The following is an 18,763-nucleotide window of genomic DNA, read 5'->3' on the forward strand; positions in this document are numbered from 1 at the left end:
AGGAGGAGAAGGAGGAGGAGAAGGAGAAGAAGGAGGAGGAAGAAGAGGAGGAGGAGGAGGAGAAGGAGGAGAAGGAGAAGAAGGAGGAGGAGGAGGAAGAGGAGGAGGAGGAAGAGAAAGAGGAGAAGGAGGAGAAGGAGAAGGAGAAGAAGAGAAGAAGAAGGAGGAGGAGGAAGAGGAGAAGGAGGAGGAGAAGTAGGAGAAAGAGGAGGAGGAGGAGGAGGAGAAGAAGGAGGAGGAAGAGAAGAAGAAAAGGAGAAAGAGGAGAAGAAGGAGGAGGAGGAAGAAGAGGAAGAGGAGGAGGAGGAGGAGGAGGAGGAGGAGGGGGAGGAAGAATGCTCAATGAATTGTCTTTAGGGAAAGCTTTAGAAGCCATGCTTGCAGGCCAGATTTTGCTGTGTTATGATGGGAACAAGGTGCTGTTAGCTCTGAGACTGCCACAAAGAGAGATCTTGCTTATACAGGCCTAGGCTCTATGAAGTGTTCAGCCAGCCTGGTTCCTCTCACACTTCAGTGTGCCAGTCTGGCTTGCTCACTCCCTTCCCAAGGAGAAGGGATATAACAAGGCGGGTCTCCCAGTACAGGAGCTGAAGATGAGGCCTCTGCTACCAAGCCTTCAGGTCTGCTGTTCAGGTCTCCTGGGTCCAGGCAGTGTGATCCTAGCACAAGGATTGGCAGTGGCTGGCAGAGATACAAGTGTCTACAGGGCTGGGATTGTAGAGCCAGGAGCCACTGTGGTCACGGATGTCATCTGACTCAATCAGTTTTCCTAGACCTGGGGGAGAGGTGACTGCTTAGTTTACGACTTGTGTGCTCTGTGCATGTCCCGGCTTGAACACAGTCTTGAGTCACCAGTCTATAATCCTCGTGCCATAAGGTCAATCCATCCTGCCACACACCCCTTTCCCTCTTGATCTGTTTTGACTAGAAGAAAGGAAAAGGCAGCCAGGTGGCTTTGTGGTTTGCTTTTTATGAACTAGGATAGTCGTACGTAGCTTAGATTGGCCTTGGACTTGTAGAGATCCCCCTGCCTCAGCCTCTCCAGTGCTGGGATTAGAAGTATGTGTCACTATGTCAGGTTTTACTCCTGATTCTCTAAGCTCCAGTTGCTCTGGGCAGCTGTCCACTCTGGTCCCCTGGAGTTGTCTCCTCTCTGTTAGATCATCTGGCCAGATGAAGATGGCTCTGACAGTGTAATTACATTTTCAGATTCTTCTGCCTTACCTTGGTTCCTCTGTTCATGTCACCCCACCTTTAACCCAGAACTGATCTAGACTTCTTTTTCGTTTCCTCGGGGCCTAATCTAGCATTTTAGACATAGTAAGGTAAGAACACGTTTCTTGGAACATTAAGTAAGTGAATATAAATCAGAGACTCATGTGGAGGTGGGGACAGTGCAGGGCTCTAACTCCCACATCCAAGTAAGGAGAGCCTGTACCAGTGCTTGCTCCCAGAGAGTTATTGAATATTATTGCTATTTGTAATCACTAATAGTGTAGATCCAGAGAGGCTACTGTGGCTTACAACCTGGCTATCTCCTTCTTGCCTCTGTTTCTCCTTCCTTGCTTGCTTTCTTTCCTTAAAAAAAAAATGTTAGTGTGTGTTTGTGTATAGGTATGCATGTGTATGTGTGCGTGTGTGTCTGAGCATGTGTGTATGTGAATGTGTATGTGTGTCCGCACATGTGTGTGTGCATGTATGTCCACACATGTGTGTGTGTGTATAGGCCTGAGGTTGATGGTAAAGGTCTTTAATCACTCTTACTTATTAAGGCGGGCTCTCTCACTGAAGCTGGACAGCTCACCGGTTTGTTTACACTGGCTGGTCAGCAGGCCCCTGTCTCAGACTCCTCAGCACTGGGATTATAGACACGAGCCTGGCTTTTTAACCTGGGTGTTGAGGATGTGATATGGGTCTTCACACTTACTGAGCCATCTCTCCAGTGCATCTCCTCATCTTTTTTGAGGTAGAGTCTTACGTATTCCAGGTTGGCCTTGAACTCATTACATAGCTGAGGATGATCTTGAACTCTTGATTTTCCTGCCTCTACCTCCCGAGTGCTGGGAGTCAGGCATATCCCATAAAGCTAAGCAAGCAACTTAACAACCAAACTATATCTCTAACCTTTAAAAGTGTATCATCATCATCATCATCATCATCATCATCATCATCATCACCAATGATCATCATTGTGTGTGTGTGTGTGTGTGTGTGTGTGTGTGTGTTTCTCCTTCCATCTTATTGAGGCAAGGCCTCTCTGCCCTACAATCTTCTGGGCAATTCTGTCTTTGTCCCGAGTCTTGCCGTGGGTATGCTGGAACTTCTTTTAATCAGGTTTCAGGGCCCTAAGGTCAAGAGGTTAACCTTGTGCTACCGTGCTTTATCTGCTGATCCACCTCACTCACTGGTCTCCCAGGCCCTTTCCTTGTACTTTTGAGAGTGTTTTGCTCTGTAGCTTAGGCTGTCCTGGAACTCTCCATGGAGTACAAAGTGGCCTAAGCTTACCCGAGTCTCCTTGATGCTGGGATTTCAGGTATAAGCTACCGTGTCTGGCTCTTCCTCCTCGTTTGTAAATTGGGGTGTGATGGTAGTTGTGACTTCATAGGACAACAGAGTGGCTGAGATGAAGAAAGGCAAATAGAAAGCCCTGGCTGAGGATCAAAGGATGAGCTTGTGCTTCAACAAAACTGTGCTTTAACTTGGGTGGCTCTGGAAGCTCTTCTGAAGACTCGGATCTATCTACATATAAGTAATTTAGTCAAAAGGTGACTCCACGAAGCTTAGGTCCAGAGGTACTTTGACAAGGCACTTTGATGGGGTTACTATAGTTTCACCCTTCCCTGAGGATAAAATTGGGGTGTTTCCCCCAATTTCCTGCTACTCCTTGAGGGCTATTCTGGAGGCTTCTCCCCATGAGCTTTCAGCCTGCTGTCCACAGGCAGTCAAAGGAAGGGCCTAGGCCAAGAGGCAAAGACTCTTGCAGAAAGAAAGGTGAGTTCAGGGTCACAGACTTCCAGGTTCCCTGAGGATCTGTAGGGAACACCACAAGGAAGGTGCTTGTTAGAAGTTATCTCTGCCATTTGTAATGGTTGGTGAAGAAAACAAACCAAACCCTCTTGAGGTTGCTTCAGGGAGAGTCCAGCAAGGGGGTACATGCTTCTCAAAACGATGCTGCTACCTTGAAGAACTGCCTGTTCCAGGTCAAACTCTCTGAAGGTCAGCTCTTCCCATACGGACTGCAGCCAGAGCTCCAGGGAGAAGGACTCCTCCCCAGTCACCTCACGAGGAGTTCCATGCCTGCTACCCTGCAGTAAGATTCAAAATAGACAGTGCTTCTGCTTGCATCTTTCCCACTTTTAAAAAGTATTTTATTTTATTCTTTTGATTCTATGTGTATGAATGTTTTCCCTGCATGTATGTATGTATGTGCACCATGTGTGTGCCTGGTGCCTACAGAGGCCAGAAGAGAGTGTTAAATCCCTTGGAACCGAAGTCACAGATGGTTGTGAGCTACCACATGGTTCCTGGGAAGCGAACTTGGGTCCTCTGAAAAAGCAGCCCATGGTCTTAACCACTGAGCCATTTCTACAGCACCTCTTCATCACTTCTTTAAATTTGAAATAGCAGAAGCCAATGATCCTGCAGTAAACATGGAGGCTGGGGAATGTGGTGGCATTTTGTCTTAGTACTTAGGAGGTTGAGATAGGAAGTTCATCTGAAATTTAGGTCTAGCCTGGGCTTTACAGTGAGCTCCAGGCCAGTCTGGGCTACAGAATGAGATCTCCCAAATAAACAAACAATGAAAAGGAGGAAGAGGAAGAGAAGCAGGATGAGGAGGAAGAGGAGGAAGAGAAGCAGGATGAGGAGGAAGAGGAAGAAGAGGAGGAAGAGGAGGAAGAGGAAGAAAAGGAGGAAGAGGTTGTAGTGGAGACTTGGAAACAGAGGCACAGACACATGGAGAAGTAGAGGGTTAGTGCAGCAGCATGTACCATTAGATTCTAGGAAGAAGCAAGAAAGATGCCTTTCTAGAAGATTCTGAGGATGTAGGGCCCACCAACACCTTGCCTTTTGGCGTGGAGTCTCCAAAATGTGGGCAGTGAATTTCTCCTTTTTTTACATTAATAATAATATAATAATAATAATAAAATAATAATAATAATAATAATAATAATAATAATAATAATAATAATAATAAGCAGCAGCAGCAGTAGTATGTGTGAATGCGCATGTGTGCACACCCTGGCTTGCTCATGTGCCAGTACATGCGTGTGGTGGTTAGAAGACAGCTTTTAGGAACTGGTTCTCTCCTTTCATTGTGTGGGTCCTGGGGTCAAACAGAGATTGTTAAGCTTGGCAGCAAGCTCTGTTACCCAAGGAGTATCTCACTGGCCCCGAGTTTCTATTTTAAAAGAAAAGAAAGCAAAACAAAACAAAAATTTGATTTATTGAATGATCGTGTTTGGCTGTTCAGTGCCATGACTGTTTGTGCCGAGGTCAGAGGACAACTTGGGTGCGTCTATCCTCTCCTTCCTAGAGATCAACAAGCCTGGATCACCCGGGCTCAGTGGCAAGTCTGTCTACCCGCTGAGTCATCCCACTGGCTCCTGGGTTTCTGTTTTTCAAGCTTCAGTGGCAGCATTTCTTTTCAATAGCTCTAGGGCATGAAGAGTGGCTTGACAGCAGGGCTGGGTGCTGCACGCTTTGTCTGCAGACTTTTGTTCAAATCCTATTGGCTGACGAAAGTTGATGAAGGAGCATCTCAGAATCTGTATCACTTTGAAGCGTGCCTTGTCCATCCTGGCCACTGTCATGCTGGAGATTAGGGCACTGGAACTGTCAAGGATGCCAGGGCCTGGGACAGCTGCCTCTAGAGGACAAAGTGGTGCTGAGGAGGGGACTCGCCTGGTTTCCAGAGCCCTTCACTCTAACCAGGTTCAGCCAGACTCAGAAGGTTTTCCTAGGAGTGAAGCAAATTCTCAAGAATCCAGGTTCCTGACTGGGTTTTTCCAGCTGGACTCTAGGAATAGTGTCTCACCAGTGCAGAGAGGAAGAGTAACAGTGTGAGTTGACACAACTGGGGTAAAAAGCTCACTGTTCAACTTCATTTTCTGTAAAAGAATGTGAGAAGTTCAAGGCAAGGCACATAGGTATGCCCTCCCCCTCCCCCTCCCCCTCCCTCTCCTCCCTCTCCTCCCTCTCTTCCCTCTCCCTCTCCCTCTCCCTCTCCCTCTCCTCCTTCTCTCCCTCTCTTCCCTCTCTTCCCTCTCTCCCTCCCTCCCTCTCCCTCCCTCTCCCTCCCTCTCCCTCTCCCTCTCTCCCTCTCTTCCCTCTCTCCCTCTCTCCCTCTCTTTCCTCTCTCCCTCCCTCTCTCCCTCCCTCTCTTTCTCCCTCTTCTTCTCCCTCTCCCTCTCCCTTTCCCCCTCCCCCTCTCTCCCTCTTCCCTTCTTTCTCCCTCCCTCCCCCCTGTGTGTGTGTGTGTGTGTGTGTGTGTGTGTGTGTGTGTGGTGTCTGTGGGGGAGAGAGCAGCTTACTGCAGACAGCTTTCTCCTTCCATAGTGTGGGTCCCAGGGATGGACTGCAGGTTATCAGGATTTATGGCAAGCACTTTTACCTCTGAGCCATTTCACTGAGCCTGCTTGGTTTTTTTTTTTTTTTTTTGAGACAAGAGTCTTGCCAAGTAGCCTGAGTTGGCCTTGAACAAATGGATACTTTGCATTTTTTGAGCAACAATGCTACACTTAAAAAACACAAAGGGGTCATTAAAAGGGTTAGAATACTACCTTGCAGTACCGTGTTTTCCAAGTCAAGTAAGATGCCTCATACCTGTAATCCCAGCATCCAAGGGGCTCATACAGTGAGGCTGTCTTGAGCTTGAAGCCAGCCTATCGAGCTCTAGGCTAGCTTGGGTGTTCCATGACTTTTCCTGGGGAGCTAAGAACAAATGTCTGCTCATCTCAGACAAGGCTCTGATGACAGACTACAGAAACAATTTCATCCGAGTCTAGCTTAGTGAATCGGTGAGTTGTTTATGACTTACAGGAGTATGGATGAGGAGTACTCATAGGAAGGCAGATGACTCAGAGATAGCTGCATTACCTGTCCACCACCACAAGAATTGCTCAGATGACTCTTGAAAGCTGTATCCTGGCAGCTCTCTGCAAGACTTGCAAGCAGCTCAGCCAGCCAGAGGCTCCTCTCCCCAGCAATTGGTACTGCTTATACAACCCTGGGAAGGGCCTTGTGTATCTTGTAATTTTCAGGAGTTTCCTGAGCCTTTTAAGTTTCATTTACTTCTTGGCCTTGTATATTTTGCTTATTTCCTGTTCTTAGGAGATTCCCACCTCCTTCCAGGAAAGAATGTTTCAAAGTAACAACTATATAATATTGGGCTACAGAGTGAGAACCCCCTTTCACAAACAACAAACATAAAGTATTTTAAGTGCTTGTCTTAACGTGCTATATAAGTATTATTATTTTTTTTTATTTCAAGAAATGATGATTGAGGGGCAGGAGAAATGGCTCAAGTTAACAGCACTTGCTGTTCTTCCAGAGAACCTGGGCTCAGTTCCCAGCACCCATACTGAAATTTACAGCCATCTGTAACTCCAGATCCAGGGGATCTGATGCCCACTTCTGGCCTCTATAGGCACTGTATACAGGTGTTACATAGGTAAACATATTGCAAATTACTCATGTAAACATAAAATAAAAATAAATAAAATCATTAAAAAGAAATAGTGACTGAATGCCTACTGTGTGCTGAGTAATACATAAAAAGCACAACTGCTTTACAAAAGGAATATACTATTATACAAATATTATTGTTCAAAATAATGTTTCTTGCTTATCCTCAAAATTTCCAGGCGATATAAAAAGGCAGGTATGGACTGGGGATATGGCTCAGTTGGTACAGGACCCCCTAGCATAGAAAAGCACTAGATTTGACAGCTAGACCGGCATAAACTAGATGTGGTGTCACGTGCCTGTAATCCAGCACTGAGGTGGAGACAGGGGAAGTAGAAGGTCTGTGTCATTCTCAGCTACACACTGATCTCAGGCCAGCCTGGGATTCAAGAGACCAACTGCCCAGGGGTGGCACCTTCCACAGTGAGCTTGGCTTTCCTACATTAATCAAGAAAATGTCCACAGACTTACCCACAGACCAGTCTGATGGGGGTATTTTCTCAGTTGAGAGTCCCTGTTCTCAAATGACTCAAAGTTGTGTCACGTTGACAACAAACCAACCAGGACATCTTTTCTACCTCAAATAGTTTTATCACGACAATGGAAAGCAAAATTAGATCCATCCTGTCTTAGTTAGGGTTTTACTGCTGTGAAGGAATACCATAACCCAAACAAGTCTTACAAAGGCAAACATTTAATGTGTCTGGCTTCAGTTTCAGAGTCATCATGGCAGGAAGCATGGCAACATGAGGTAGACATGGTACAGAAGGAGCCAAGAGTTCTACATCTTGATCTGAAGGCAGCCAGAAGGAGAGACTCTTCCGCACTGGGCATTAGGAGCCCTCAAAGTCCACCCACACAGTTACACACTTCCTCCAACAAGGCTGCACCTATTCTAACAAGGTCACACCTCCTAATAGTGCCATTTTCCAGAAGCCAAGAGTATTCAAACCACAGAGATCCCATCTACATTCTGATGGCTCCTCTAACCCTAGTGTCCATTAACCTCATGGCTGGCCCAGAACTGCTCTGACTGATGACTCAAGTGGCCCAGTCTGGAAGACTCCTCCTTCACTACCAGACTTGTTCTATTCCCTGCTTGTTCAGACAGAAGGACTTAATGCCTAAGGTCCTTCAGAGCTGGAAGGGACCTGCTGCTTGGTATCAGAGAAGACTGGAAAGGTACAGGAAAGAGAGTCCAGGAGGTCGAAGCATCCTGGGATTAACCCCCGGGGACTTCTGAAGGCTCTGTTTATTTCAACAGCCATGGGAGCACATGAAAGTATCTTTTTCTTCCTTCCGTCTGTTGTTTTGTCTTTGTTTTGTTTTGTTTTGTTTGAGGCAGGGTCTAGCTAATGCCTCCTCAGACTTGAGATTCTCCTGTTTCCTCCAGGTAAGACAGCATCTTAAGAGTGAGTGGTTTGGGCACATTTGTGTTTGCAGAAAGTCACCCTCAGAGCAGACATCAGACTGTGTATACAGTCACTCTGCTGTATACACAGAGGGACTGAGGTTGGGGGGTGGGGTGGGCTGTGGTCTAGTTAGCAGAGAAAGGGAAAATGGCCAGAAGCTTTGTGAATGGTGGCAGGCAGGGGTCCTGCCTCCTCATAGCAAGGTCAGAGGCCCCTTGGATACTGTCTTAGGATCTAATGGGGGTGGGGTGGGGTTTCTCTGCAGTCAGCAGTCTCTCCAGCTCAGGTCTCCAGGAGGACTGGTAGGGACTTGGTACCCAGTACCCTACTTGGTTCCTTGTTGCCTGCCTTTTCTCGGTATGTCTTCTTTCTGCAGGCTGAGGCTCATTCTGGAGAGAGAGAGAGAGAGAGAGAGAGAGAGAGAGAGAGAGAGAGAGAGAGAGAGAGAGAGAGAGAGAGAGAGAGAGAGAGAGAGAACCTGCAGGTGGAGAGAGGCTGAGAACTGTGTACTTGTCCTGCAGGCTGCTTTGCCACGCACGCTTCTCCTCCCTCCTCCTCAGTTTTTAGGGAAGGCTGAGAGTAAACATGTTTGTAACACTGACATGTAATCCACACTTTCTTGACAAGTTAACTTAAACCACAGCCACAGTCGCTTAAAGAGGATCTTTCTAATTCAGAAGATCCTAAGGAAGTCATCTTGCTACTCTAAGCTAGAGGCCAAGGAGGGGGTGCTGTTTAATTCTGGAACCCAGGGCCAGAGTGCCATCAGCATTTAGCCACCCAGTTAAGATGTGAAACTGTTGGGGACTCCAGACACCCCTGGCCTTCCCATAAACAAACAGTGCTTGGTTAATCTTCCTTCTGTCCCCTCTTTGCCAAGCTGGCCTCAGATTCCTCAGCCTCCTGTTAGAGCCATACTGAGGCTGCAGGTACTCCCCTTTGGCGAATAATTTCTCTCTCCCTCCTCTCTCCTCCCTCTTCCCTCTCTTTCCTCCCTCCTCCCTCCTCTCTCCTCCCACTCCCTCTCTCACTTTTCCTTTCTTCCCTCCTTCCCTCCCCTCCCTCCCTTTTTCCTCTTTCTTTCCTTCCTTTCTTTCTCTTTTCTTTCTTTCTTTCTTTCTTTCTTTCTTTCTTTCTTTCTCTTTCTCTCTCTTTCCTTCCTTCCTTTTTTTTTTTTTTTTTTTTTTGAGATAGGGTTTCTCTGTGTAGCCTCACACTCAGAGACTTCCCTGCCTCAGCTTTCCAAGCACTACGATTACAGGTGCACACCATCGTGGCCTGGCTTTCTTGCCACTCTTCAGCACGGGGATTGCAGGCATGAGGTGAGCTGTGGCTCACAATATTTCCTGATTTCCATTTCTTCCTTCCTTTCTTCCTTGCCTTATCCTTTCCTCTGTTTTCTAGCCATTTTGAAATAGAGCGTCACATAGCCTAGCCAAGCCCTGGACTCCTGTGCCTTCTGCCCCTGCCATTGCCTCCAGAGTTCCGAGTTTTCACATGTGTGCCACCGTAGCCAGATTGATTTCTTTCCGTCTATTGTTGGTTTTGAAACAGGGTCTCAAGATGGTAAGGCTAGCCTTGAACTCATGATGTAACCGAGAATGACTTTGAACTCCTGCCTCCAGTCCTTAAGCTCTCTAGGATTATAATAGACATGCGCCACCAGGCATTTTATGTGGTTCTTGGGATCAAACCCAAGGCTTCAAGCATGCGAAGCAATTGCACTACCAACTGAGCTTTTTAAAAAATTGTTATTCTCTCTTTTTTTCTTCCTTTCTCTTTCTTTAATGTATATGAGTACACTGTAGCTGTCTTCAAGACACACAAGAAGAGGGCATCAGATCCCATTGCAGATAGTTGTGAGCCACCATGTGGTTGCTAGGAATTGAACTCAGGACCTCTGGAAGAGCAGTCAGTGCTCTTAATCACTGAGCCATCTCTCCAGCTCCTTCTTTTTTCTTTCTTAAGTGAGATCCCAAGTAGCCAAGGATAGCCTTAAGCACCTTCTCTCCTGCCTTTCTCTACAGTGTACTGGGATTGTGTATGTGTACACCTAGTTATTTTGAGGTGACTTAATTTTATTGTATGTGTGTGAGTGTTTTGCCTGCATGTGTGCCAGCGCACCACCACATCTGTGCTTGATGACTCTAGAAACTGGAGGCATGTCAGATCCCCTGAGACTAGAGTTATATAGATGGTTGTAAGCTCCATATGGCACTAGGAATGGAACCTGGGACCCCTGGAAAGAACAGCAAGTTAACCATGCACCCATCTCTTCAGCCTCTGAATTGGTTTTTAACCTTATTTTCAAATAACATTCCTGCTAGCCATATATTTAAACTTTTAAAAATTATATTGTGTGTATGTGTACATGTCATGGCACTTATGAAAACGTCAAAGGACAACTTGCAAGAATCAGATCTCTCCTTCTGTCATGTGTGTCCTAGGGATCAAATTCATGTCATCAGGCTTGGCACTTCACCAGCCGAGCTACAATGTCCTGTCTTAATCAGTGTTTCCACAGGGAGCTGGCACTGCCTGTCCTGAGCCTTTAGGAGGTCCTTTTTGGTGTTGTGTTGCTTTCTTACAGTTGACTCTGGGATCTCCTGTACATTTTAGGTGAATTATTAAAGTGGAACTAAGAAAACACTGGGACCCTGACATTAGACAGGCTATACTAGGAAGAGAACTGACAGCTCAGTGACCCACAAGAACTCTGTGGGTTTGAGGAAGGGACATGGAGTGAGTAAACACATTGGTGGGTGGTAACTGGAAGGTGTGGGCCTGGCCTTCTACCCTCTTCTGGCAGTCCTGTCTGGTCTGTGGCTCTGCAGGAAGGAGGCCTTGTATTGTCAGAACTTTTATTCACCCTAGGGAGCCCAACATCTAACTTAAAACCTTTCCCCTATGAAACAGGGACTCACACTGTATCTCACGCTGGTCTGAACTCACTACGGAGCCCACACTCTGCCCTCCTCTGAATTTTTCTACACTACTCTAGACCTGTAGGTATATTCACTGGTCTCAGAAACCGGAAATGGGACCAGTCTCCATGTATAGTCTTTTTTGTTTTCTGGAAACCAATGGGATTCTACAATGAGAGAGCTGGAACTGACCACACCTCTGAAATTTCCCAAGAAGAAACTGAGGTGGAGAAGAGACTGAACTTCCCCAAGTACAAAGCTTTATTGCTAGCCTGTGCTTTCTTTCTCATTGATGCAAACATTTGTTTACATATGCCTGAAATTTCCAACATCATGGTCACACGTGGTGGTGTGAAAAGTTTTGCCCCACCCCCCCCCCCACCCCCGCCCCCCATAGACTCATGTGTTTAAATGCTTGGCCCAAAGAGAGTAGCACTGTTAGGAGGTGTGGTCTTGTTGAAGTAGATTTGTCACAGTGAGGGTGGGCTTTGGCATCTCCTCCTATGCTCAGGCTCTGCCCAGTGGGGATGAGAGTCTCCTTCTGGCTGCCTTTGGATCAAGATGTAGAACTCTCGGCTCCTTCTCCAGCACCATGTCTACCTGCACGCTTCCTGCCATGATGATAAGGGACTGAACCTCTAAGCCTGTAAGCCAGCCCCAATTAAATGTTGTCCTTATAAGAGTTGCCTTGGTCATGGTGTCTGTTCACAGCAATGGAAACCCTAATTAAGATACATGTGATAAGGGGTTATTTACCTGTTCTGTGAACGACGTTTGAATCTGAACAGGCCTTTGAGATTCTGCCAGTCCTCTCACCTGGCACCATCCTGTGTGGCTTCCTCCTTACAGTCATCTGTGTGCATGAGCCCAGACATACACTGAATCCCAGCCGGAGAGAGCGTAAGAATGGCTCCGTGGCCGAAAGCTTTTCTGAAAACTCTGCAGGTTATCACTTGCCTCTCTTAGTCTGGAACACAGACACAGATGCAGACATTTCTTTCAGAGGAGAAAGTGGTTACATACAGCCTTTCCTTAAATAAGTCTGAGTTTGGTGAGGAAGTAGGGATCAAGGGGCTGGAAGACACAGTAGAGTGTGTGAGACATGGGCCTGAGGACTTGAGTTTGGTCCCCAGAAACCAAAAAAAAAAAAAAAAACCAAAAAAACAACAAAAAAAAACTATGTGTGGTAGTGCACGATTGTAATCCCAGCGTGGGGGAGGGTTGAGATGGCTGGATCCTTGGGCCCCAGTGGACAACATTTAATTGGGGCTGGCTTATAGTTTCAGAGGTTCAGTCCCTTATCATCATGGCAGGAAGTGTGCAGGCAGACATGGTGCTGGAGAAGGAGCTGAGAGTTCTACATCTTGATCCAAAGGCAGCCAGAAGGAGACTCTCATCCCCACTGGGCAGAGCCTGAGCATAGAAGAGACCCCAACCTCATCTAATGACTGATCCCTAGATCCCAATGACAGACTCTGTCTTGAAAAACAAAACAGGCAGTCTGCTCTTGAGAAACACCTGAGACTGACCTTTGGCCTCCTCATACAAATGTACATGTGCACACACATACATGGACACAGACATGCACATGCACACATTTGCGCACACACATACACACAAACATGAGTGGATAGATATTTAGCAGGTAATTAGCATGTCTGGCAGAATTCAAGAGTTAACAAATTGATGGAAATACTTTATATTCTCAAAATCTTATTTACGCAATGCTCAATGAAAATACAGATGCCATTTAAAGATTTTTATTAGAAGAGTTACAAACAGAAACTGGCACGATCCAGAAAATGTGTTAATGCTTTAATTCAGTCATTTAGAAAATGCTGGCTCAGTTACAGTTCATGCTGGTTCGTAGGGTTATGATGACTTTTGGAGGAATCTTTTTGAGTGAATCCACAATTTAGGAAAAAAAAAAAAAAACATTATCACTTAGGTACAGTCCAGAGCTTTACAAACAATTGTGATCTTTGGATTTGTAGTTTACAGTTCAGGTGGCTCCAGTTCTGGGTTCTGATAGACCCATACCAGACATTTTGCAAATATGTCTTAGAAGGGCGAATTTAGACGAAAGAATTGATCTTTTGCTGAGGCTGAAGGGTTTGTTAATTATTCCCCTTTTTAAAGGTTGGGGTTTGTATATGTGTGGGTTTTGTTTTGTTTGAGATAGTCTTGAGTAGTCTAGGCTGACCTTGAATTCACTTTGTAGCCACGGATGACCTTGAACTTCTAATTCTACCACTGCCTCTCAAGGCTGGAACTGTAGGCCTGCAATACCTAATATCCTGCTTTGTAGGGGAGGAAACTAAAGTCCCAACACTGTAAGTAATGGGCCAGGGTCCTAGCCAGTAACAGAGCCTAAATGTAAACTCAGATGTTAAGATTCCAGAGTCAATGATTTGTGGATTTTTCAGTGACAGAAAAGCCAGCTGATGTCAGAAGTGAAACTTATTTACAGCTCTAATTTGCTGATCACTCCCTGAGTAGGGCTTGCTTTAGGCCTGGCTCAATCTAGGTGTTCCACACACCAGGGTGGCGTTCCCTCTAGTCTCAAGCTTCATTCTCAAGTCTCTTCAAGTGCTTCTCCCAACAACACTGGGTGCATGTCATTATCAGTTCCAAGTTCAGGACAGAAAGGAAATCCTTTCCAACAGTTCCAGCATAAGTCTTAGGATTGAGTCTCACTCCTGGTGCTTTGGAAACAGATTACATCTGAGCTTTTCACTGTGATGCCAAGCTAAGACATGCCTGATCTGGGTCTTGGAGCAACCAGTCTGCGGGTATGAGGATGGGCCTGAGCTTGCCTCACCAGAATAGATAACTAGTTTTATTTATAGAGTGACTTGGCCTTTCTACAGGCAATTTTAGTTCCTTATTTGGGGATCTGTTCTGAAAAGACACCACTGAAGATGCTGTTTGTGGTGGTAAATATTGTCAGTTTGACAAGATCTAGAGTCACTTAGAAGATACCTGGGCGTGGCTGTCGGGGATTATCTAGAGTAGGGAGGTTGGTGAGACACCTTAGCTGTAGGCAGCAGCACTTGGCTTGGGGACAGAAGGATATTCTTGGCTGAGGTTCTTGACTGAATGTGGAGCTGGAGAGATGGCTCAGCAGTTAAGAACACTGTTCTTCCAGAGGTCCTGAGTTCAATTCACAGCAACCACATGGTGGCTCACAGCCGTCTGTAATGGGATCTGATGCCCTCTTCTGGTGTGTCTGAAGACAGCTACAGTGTACTCATACACATAAATTAAAATAAATACATCTTTAAAAAATGTCTTGAATATATTATTGCTCAAAAAAGAAGTTCTTTTGCTTGACTCTATGACTGATGGATGGCTTATTTTTGAGGTAAGATCTTGTTATTTAGGCTGTCCTAGAAACTACTGTGTGGTCCAAAGTTGTTTCAACTTAAGTTGATTCTCCTGCCTCAACCTCCCAACTGGTTGAATTACAAGCTTTTACCACTACTGGAAACAGGCAGGGTCCTTGCTGAGTACTGGGTTTCAGGGTGATGAGAGAGGGCCAGGTCTGTTGGTTCTCATCTTGTCCCTCTACCATGGCGGCTGGTACATGGAAGAAACTCAGTTGCATTTTATTAAATGCATTTTGCATCAGCAGATGATGCTAGATATCTGAATGTTTTGAGAAACTGAAAATATAAAATATGAAAAAAAAGGTCATAAGAGACAAGTGATATATATATATGTATATATATATATATATATATATATATATATATATATATATATATATATTTGGAGACAGTTTCACTGTAGCACAAGTTGGTCTTGAACTTGTGAAAACCCTGAATTAGCCTCCTAAGTGCTATGATTAGAGGTGTGTTCTATCTACCCCAGCAGGGGCTCTTCATAGCTTCACATGTCTTCGTGGAAAGGTCTAAGGCTTTAAAAATGCAAGAAGAGTTGTTTGTTTGTTTTCTTTTTCCTTTTTGATTTTCAAAAAAATCAAGGGAGAAAAGTGGATTTTTGAGCTTTTCGCACCCATCCCCCAGACACTCCAAGGTTTCTGTGTGCTGTCAGACAGGGCCAAGAACACGAATCCCTGGTTTGGATTAGGTCTTCCTTGGGGACAGAAGTTCCCTCAAGATTCCAGGGTCTTTTCAGTCCACAGTCGTCAAATTCGAGCTGACGAACCCAGAAGTGATCTCTTCTATCAGCCAAGTCCAAGCGCATTCGTTCTGTCTCCCTTCCTTCCCTCTGCCACCTCTCCCTCCTCTTCCCCTCTCTCCTCTCCTTTCTCTCTTTCTCCCCTTCCTTCTAGTAGTACAGGGTATCAGGCCATGGCCTTCCTATCAGAAGCACTCTATCACCGAGCCCCACCCTAGCCAGCTGCCCACCAGGAAGGCTCTTTTCTTTTTTAAGATAGTTTTCTTTGACAGCTTCATGCCATATGAAATACATATATAACGTATTTTGATCAAATCCAGTCCTCCCTACCCCCCTCTCTTACCTCCTCCTCCTGCTGAACCACCTTCCTCTTTCCAACAAGCCCCTCTCCTATTTTAGTCTCTGTGTTAGTGTGTGTGTGGCCCACTGAGACCTTTTTTTTTTTTTTTTTAAATAATTTTTGTTTATTTTGTGTGCAATCAAGGGGGAGGGGCACATGGGCCACAGCGTTTATGTGGAGGTCAGAGGACGACTTACAGGACTCAGTTCTCTCTTTCTGCCATTCCAGTCCTAAATCTTAAACTCAGCTTCTCAGGCTTGGCAACAAGTACATTGGCCAGATGAACCATCTCACCTCTGCTCTGAGTGTTGCTTGCAGTGAGCATGGGTAGTGGGTGATGGGCAACTTACCAGTGAGCACATCACTGAAGAAAGTGATATTCCTTTCTCTGGAAGGAATCTTAAAATAAGAGATGCATAGCTAATTCTGCAAGAGAGGAGAACATTTCGGAACTTTCTAGAAGAGAGGTGACTCTTGCACCAACAGAGGCTTCCATTTGGGTTTGTTGGGGAACATATTCATTTTCTCTTAATATTTCTGCCTCTGTCTCTCCTGCTGGAGGTAGTTTCCACTGTTCTCTGGTAAAACATACTTACTGGGAGAGTCTACAGTGAGAAGGGAGGGACAGATACTCATGAAAACGCGTGCAGTCTGAGCAAGGGATTGAAGTTTGAGAATTCAGTTTGCCTGAACTGAGGAAATCCTTCAGCAACCTCTGTTTTATGTGTTTTGAAATCCAGCATGCTCACACATGCACGCTCACACATGCACACTCACACATGCACGCTGACACATGCATACTCACACATGCACACTCACACATGCACGCTCACACATGCACACTCACACATGCATGCTCACATCTGAAGCACAGAGAGTCTAACTAATGGCTAAGTCATTCTAGGCAAGGAAAGTGAATTAAAACTAACATTCAAATAAACAAAAGGTCCCTTCTCCCATGTCCCAAAGATAACAATACAGTAACTAATCTCCCTTTGTATTTGGTTGCTGCAAAGTATCTCTTTCTTGTCTATCAGAAATGATGGTTAAAATGTTTATGCCTTTGGTAGAAGTAAGGAAAAGGGCTTGAATTTAAAAAAAAATGTTTCATGTGGTAGATCAGAAGCTGACCAATAAAGTATTGCAACATTTATAGCGACCAACCCTGTGGTTATTGTTGCAACTGTGTATAATTATATCTTATTTTAATTTCATTTAGTTTTCAAGAGCTCAGAGATTTTCCTTTGGAGAATGGGAAGCCAGTATGGGGAGCTTCGTAGATACTGGGAGAGTGGGGAGCTGACAGTAGCTGATGGTAGGGCAGTCACCTGGAACCAACAACAACAATTGTTGTCTGGCAGGTTTTTTTCTGGGAGTGGGGGGTGTGGCTCAGGTGGTCTGTGCCCTCAGCATGTGTGAAGTTCTGGGTTCAATGCCAGCACCACTCTGACTGGGTAACCCCAGAACTGGGGAGGTGGTGGTGGTGGTGGTGGTGGTGGTAGTGGTAGTAGTAGTAGCAGCAGCAGCGATTATTCAAGGTTATCCTTGAATACATAAGGAGTCCCAGACAACATAGGAAACACAGAAGACTCTAAAGGCGACAACAACAACAGGCCAATCTGTGAAACCCTGGTTATATCCAGAGATACCCAACACTTTCTGCTCCTTTTTGAGTGTTTTTATTAGCACAGTACTTAAACCCAATAAGGTTTTTTTTTGGGGGGGGGGGAATGGGGTTTTAGACAGAATTCCTCTGTGTAGCCCTGGCTCTTCTGGAGCTCACTGTGTAGACCAGGCTGGCCTTCAACACAGAGATCCACCTGCCTCTGCCTCCTGACTTCTAGGATTAAAGCTGTGCACCACCACTGCCCGGCCAGAAGTTTTATTATGTTTTCACACATGTATATGATGGGTTTTGTTTTGAGGCAGGGTCTCTCTATTACATATCCCTGGCTGGCTTGTAGACTAGGCTGGCCTTGAACTCACAGAGATCTCCCTGCCTCTGCTACCTGAGTGCTGGGATTTAAGATGTGTGCAACCACAGCTGGTTTATATAATGTGTTGGGATCATATTCACCCCTGCTATGCTCTCTTGTTCCTCTCTCTCTTGCCGTCCTGATGCATTCTTCCTCCCTACTCACCTCCTCTCTACGATAATGCCTTTTTTATACACAGAAATTTCTATAAATCAGGACATATAATAAAGATGGAATCTAGCATAGACAGAATGTACTTTCCTTTGTGCATCTGGGGCTCCCCCCAGTGGGATCCTGTGGTGGTTTGAATAGGTTTGGCTCCCATACATGTATGTGTTTCAATGCTTGGCCATAGGGATTGGTATTATTAGGAAGTGTGGCCTTGCTGGAGGAAGTGTGTCACTGTGTAGGTGAGCTTTGGGGTCTCCTGTGCTCAAGCTCTGCCCAGTGTGGAATGAAAGCCTTCTCCTGGCTAACTGTGGAAGACAGACTCCTCCTAACTGCCTTCAGATCAAGCTGTAGACCTCTCAGCTTCTCCAGGGCCATGTTTGCCTGCATGCTGCCATGCTTCCTGCCATGATGATAATGGACTGAGCCTCTGAAACTGTAAGCCAGCCCCAATTAAATGTTGTCCTTTATAACAGTTGCCTTGGTCATGGTGTCTCCTCATAGCAATAGAAACCCAAACTAAGACAGACCCCAAACTTTTTTCCAATCTGCTCTTTTTTTTTTTCCTATAGAACAGCTGCTCAATAAAAACTTCTTCAGCTCCCCAACCCATGCATTGATTGGAGAATTATTCTCATATTCAACTTCAGAATTGTGTGAGAGTGTTGGGCTTGTTTTGTGTTTTAGATCTAGTATTAAGGCTTGAGCCCAGGGTCCTGTACATGCAGGAAAAGTGTCCTTGTTTTGGGACAAGGCCTCGTTAAAGTTGACTAGGTTAGTGTTGAACCTGGGATCCTGTTGCTTCAGCCCCCCAACCCCCAGTAGCTGGAATGGGATCATTGAATCTACTAGCATCTTGATTGTCAATAATTCAGTATGTTTGTAGTCAAGTCTTATTACTGGTCAATACTGGAAATAGGGGAAGCAGGGATATGGTGCCTGTGCAGAGACACCTGCTGTGACTTTTGTATTTTGAGAATGAAACTGGGCCTTGAACTTATGTGTCACTCGAGCTAGAAAAATGCCTTACCTCTGAGCCATGCCCCCTACATTTTTTACTGTTTTTTTTTTTTTTTGTTTTTGTTTGTTTGTTTTTTGGCAGACCCTTGGGAATGT

The sequence above is a fragment of the Arvicanthis niloticus genome, chromosome 7, assembly GCF_011762505.2.
Source record: "Arvicanthis niloticus isolate mArvNil1 chromosome 7, mArvNil1.pat.X, whole genome shotgun sequence".
Classification (NCBI taxonomy): domain Eukaryota; kingdom Metazoa; phylum Chordata; class Mammalia; order Rodentia; family Muridae; genus Arvicanthis; species Arvicanthis niloticus.